This window comes from Dipodomys ordii, unplaced genomic scaffold (assembly GCF_000151885.1).
Source record: "Dipodomys ordii isolate 6190 unplaced genomic scaffold, Dord_2.0 Scaffold53, whole genome shotgun sequence".
In the NCBI taxonomy this organism is placed as follows: Eukaryota; Metazoa; Chordata; class Mammalia; order Rodentia; family Heteromyidae; genus Dipodomys; species Dipodomys ordii.
The window spans coordinates 10,317,436-10,322,484 of record NW_012267269.1 but is presented as its reverse complement, the minus strand read 5'-3'; positions in this window follow the sequence as shown (position 1 = coordinate 10,322,484).

The window sequence follows — 5,049 nt, the reverse complement described above, 5'->3', positions numbered from 1 at the left end:
AAAAAAAAAGAGTACAGGGGACTCTACTGAATTAGGAAGTGTCAAAATGAAATAAAGAAAGAAACCATACCATCTCTGAAGATGCAGAGATTGTTCTCTTGGAAATTAAATAGAAAGCTTTTGATATGATTTATTTTGTATTTGCTTACTTATTGATTTATTTATTTTTGCTGGAACTGTGGCATGAACTCAGGGCTGACACTCTTCTTTAGGTTATTGCACAAGATTAGAGCTTGAACTCAGGGTCTTGAGCTTCGTCACTCAAGGCCAGGAGTTACACCTCCACTTTGAGATTTTTAGTAGTTCATTGGAGATAAGAGTCTTTTTTTGTGTTTGTTTTTTGTCAGTCATGGGGCTTGAACTCAGGGCCTGGGTACTGTCCCCTAGATTTTTCACTCTTATCACTTTGAGCCACCATGCCACTTATGGTTTTCTGGTAGTTAATTGGAGAGGAGTTTCACAGACATTCCTGCCCTAGCTGGCTTTGAACCACTATCTTCAGATGTCAGCTTCCTGACTATCTGATTACAGACATGAGCCATTAGTGCCTGGTTATACTTATTTCCCCTTCTAAAACCATAGGTGCCATCATGTAGCCCTATTTTCATGACCTTATTTAATACTAACTACATTCTAAAGGCTCAGATTTCTTATGTTTTTAGCCTAATGGTGGGTGTATTAATTTTTCAACATGTGAATGTTTATCAAACACATTCAAACCATAGTATAGAGCTACACAGACTCCATTTATGTATTGTTCATTTCTTATTCCATTTGTCTTCCTCAATTTATGATCTGATGAGTGTATATATTTAAATCTTTGATCTTTCAATATTTCCATGTGTTTTTAGAGGGACTTTTCTAAAGATATCACTTCACTTTGATCTACATCTTGATATTCTACATAGTTGACATTACAGTACTAACTTGATTAGTTAGCTTCCTTTCCAACTGAATCTAGTATGTTTTAATGACAGGGGATATTTCTGAAATTCTCTGTTGTCCTGCCATTACTATGTAAGACACAAACTTAATATTTACCAATGTGGAAAAGCATGTCAACATTTAAAAACCACTCAGGCTTAGGTCTTGAGTTTATCAGTATTACTATGTTTGGTTCTTGATTAGCTAGATGTATGTCTGAAATAGAAAAAAAAATGCGGGTGATAATCCCAGCATGTGTGAAGAAGAATTAGGATGATCAAGTATTCAAGTCCAGTTTAGGCTTAGTCTATTGGAGAACAGTCTAGGCTTTGGAACAACCTTACAAAAAACTATTGTAAAATTGTGTAAATTGAATTTATCTGATCCATTGTCTCCACTCAGGAGAGCAGAAAAGAAAAGGAATCAAAACTTTCAAATAAAACACAATGGGGCTGATCATAACAATCAGGTAGACTGAGCTGTTCACTTTTTGGAGGACCATTAATTCTTGCAGTCACTAGAGTGTCATTTAGTGCATTGAAGCTAACAGATAATAAACACAATTTGAGCACCCGAGTAGTGGCTTCCTTAGTGATTGGCAAGCTCTGGCTGGTTCCCAGGGCTCAGAGAAAGGAACAGGCCCATATGATTCCAGTTAAGTCAATTGAATTCTCCCTGTACAACTATATGTGAGCAAGTCTGCCCTACACAGAAGCTTATGAGCTTCCTGTGCCTAGTTACAAGATCTGCATATAATGATCTGAGGCTGGTCATGGTGCCAATAGAGGATTAGGAATAAGAACAAAATTTCCATTATTAACAGATATTTTTTAGCATTATTTTAATTAAATTCTCATTGTGTTTGGTTACATATGGCATTACTTTTTAATTTTTTTTTGAGGGGGGTGTTCAGTCATGGGTCTTGAACTCTGGGCCTGAGCGCTGTCCTTCAGCTCTTCAGCTCAAAGCTGGTCCTTCCCCTCTTGAGCCACAGTGCCACTTCCAGTTTTCTGGTGGTTTATTGGAGATAAAAGTTTCATGGACTTTCCTGCCAGTGCTGGCATTGAACCCTGAGATCTCAGCATCCCGAGTAGCTGGGATTATAGGCATGAGCCACCAGCACCTGGCTTTAACTTTTTTTTAACATTACAAGCACATCAAAAATACTACTAAGGCACTGTATAATAATCCTTTTGGGTAGATGCATGTTTCAAGATTCCTTCCTTCAAGGTTTTAAATCTCATTGAAAATATGATCCCCTTTGCCAATAACTATATTACAATGCCACATACACACACACACACACACACACACACACACACACACACATGCATACACACGCACACATATATTTTTTGTCAGTTTTGGGGCTGGAACTGTGGGCCTGGGTGCTGTTCCTCAGCTCTTCAGCTCAAGGTGAGCATTCTACACTTGAGTCACAGCGCCGCTTCCAGTTTTCTGAGTGTTTTATTGGAGATAAGAGTCTCATGGACTTTCCTGCCCGGGCTGGAATCTAGAAGAATGAATAACAGGAAAATCAAGGCAGAGTGAAATAAACTATATAAATGGCCAGAAGTATGGCAGGGTCTGAACTGTTTGATGAATGGCAAGACATTTAAAATTGCTTAAGTATATGGGAACAGAAAGAATTTTAAAATAAAAAAGCACAAATATATTGCTCGCATATTAGCAGTCTTACATGCCTTGCTTATATATTGGGAGTTTATTTTATAGGCACTTGTGATACAATATGTATAACTGAAAACAGGGTAAGACATTTATTTAAGAATTATAAGTACAATGCCAATGAATTGGTAGACTGAAATACATATTCAGAGAAGAAGTCAGGGAGATAGGTTGGTGACAATACTTTGAAGAAAAGAAGAACAAATCCAGATAAAAGAGAAAGAGGAACTATTGAAAACTACCTAAAACAGATGAGATGGAGCACATTTTTACATATGAAAAGATGGAAAAGATGGTAACTTTGAGAATATAATAGATTTCTCAAACCATTGATATGATTTTTTTCAGCAAATTGTCTAGATTAGGTATGAGAAAGCTAGCTCAGGTCTGTTGCTAACAGTATCAACAAACACGGTTGGACCAGTTGGAAACCAATTATGACTATCATCACATTTTCTACACAACTGTCATTCTGTACTTATGTTAAATAATCAAAAGAAGGAAGGAAGAACAAAAGGGGGGAAAGGAAGGAAAAAAAGGATAAAAGGAAAGAAGAAAGGAAGGAAGAAAGGGAGGAAGGAAGGAAGGAAGAAGAAGGAAGAGGAAGGAAGGAGAGGAGAGGATAGAAGTTTTCTAGTAATAAAATTTGCAATTTTTCCCAATATGATAATTTCAGAGAGATAAAATATTTTGTCCTAATGAAATGAAGTAATTCTCACATGTTTCTAGTTTAATTCAATTTTACTTAGTGTTGAAAGGAAGAAAGAGGAAAGGAAGATTGGGGAACAAAATAACATATATATCTCTCCTTTCTTTAATTTTATTTTTAGTTGACCTAACATATCTAGGAAGACTACCTTTTATTCTGGTGTATTTTGTTTTTGTAATCAGTGCCATCTTTTTTTCAATCAACTTTTTCCCCCTTGAAATCCAGCCCAGGGCTGCTGCACACATGCTATTCAATACCATCAGCCTTCAATCTACTTTTATATTATTCCAAAGTTTTATTACTACTTCATGATATAGGGAAGGATGTACAGGCTCTTTCTCAAGGGTAAAAGATGTCACACAAGCGAAGTGATCTATCATATAACTCTTATGGATTAAATGAGAAGTATTTCTCAAAAGGTCACATTTTATATAAAAGTACAGTAGTGTTTGTAGCGAAGTCCTATAGAGATTATGTGACGAATATAGCTCTGGCCCATTGAATGGATTAATCTATTGATGGAGTCATAGCTTAATGAGAGATTAGGAGGGAGTGAAATATCTTAGAAAATAAGACCTAGTTGAGACAAATCACTGAGGTTGAGCCTTTGAAGGGTGTATTTTGTCCCTGTTCCTTTCCTTCCTCTTTCTTTTTGCTTCCTGGATGTCATGAGGTGAATGAGCAGCTTTGTTCTACTACTTGCTCCCGGCCACCATGATCTACTTCATCACAGGCCCAGAAACAACTGAGACAAGTCGTCTTGATTGAAAGCTCAGAAACTGTGATCCAAAACAAATCTTTCTTTCTTTCTATTGATTTTCTTAGGAATTTTGTCACTGCAATGGAAAGCTAATATAGAAACTGGTACCAAGAGTAGGGTTATGGCTGTGTCTATTCATTATAACATGGCTCAGAACCTGTGGGCACTGACATGCAGGAAGAATTTGGAAACATTGGAGAAGCCAGCTAGACAAAATACAGAATGCTTTAGCAGAATCTAGAAAGCTGGTAGTATATTTGAAGGACAGGGGAGCCAGGGGGCTAGCTTTCCCATTTCTTCTTCTTCAAGTGTTGATTGAGTCACAGTCTGTCAATGTTCCCAATCATGCCAGTATTACGGAAAGCTGTAACAATGTTGCCTCAACTTTGCCACTTTGCCACTCCTAGTTCACTACAGAGTCCAGCTTCTCACCTTGGCATCATGAGAAGGTAGATGAATTGTTCAATTAATTACAAGGCAAACTAGGATAGTATTCTAATTCAATCAACAGATGTGAATAAAATAAATGTTTTAAGGAGAAGGTGTTTGTTCTGCAATTCTACATATCCTCTAGGAAACTCAAGATTGTGGAACAACAACTCCAGCTCAAAATGATAATGTTTTGCCGGGCCCTGGTGGCTCACGACTGTAATCCTGGCTACTTGGATGGCTGAGATCTGAGGATCATAGAGCAGTGGTCCCCTCCCAGCAGGGCTGAAAAGACTCATCTCCAATTAGCCACTCAAAAACTGAAAGTGGAGCTTTGGCTCGAAGTGTTAGAGTATTAGCCTTGAGCAAAATAGCTCAAAGACAGCACCCAGGCACAGAGGTCAAGCCCTACAACTGGCAACAAAAAAAAAAAAAGAAAAAAAAGAAAAAAAAGATAATGTTCCATATCTTAGCTATGGTAAATAATGCTGCAATAAACATAGTTGTGGTGGTAGCTTTAGTGTGGTCTTGTTTGTAAGCA